The sequence below is a fragment of the Merops nubicus genome, unplaced genomic scaffold (genome assembly GCF_000691845.1).
Source record: "Merops nubicus isolate BGI_N331 unplaced genomic scaffold, ASM69184v1 scaffold43537, whole genome shotgun sequence".
In the NCBI taxonomy this organism is placed as follows: domain Eukaryota; kingdom Metazoa; phylum Chordata; class Aves; order Coraciiformes; family Meropidae; genus Merops; species Merops nubicus.
In genome coordinates, this window is record NW_008623092.1 from 5,487 (window position 1) to 5,699 (window position 213).

Below are 213 nucleotides of genomic sequence, written 5' to 3' on the forward strand. Positions count from 1 at the left end.
GGCGCCTGCAAAGAGGGTACTAAGCAGAACTTGTGTTGCTGTTCTCTGATTTTTCCTGGGGATGACAAAGTCCTGAGGGTACTTGTGAGTGAGAGGGAAGGAGGGAATGTGTCTTGCCTGGTCTATGAACTGTTTTATTCTAGTTCAACTATCAATTAATACTTGTCAAAACAGTTAAGTCATACAACCTCTTGGAGAAGAAATATTGCTGTT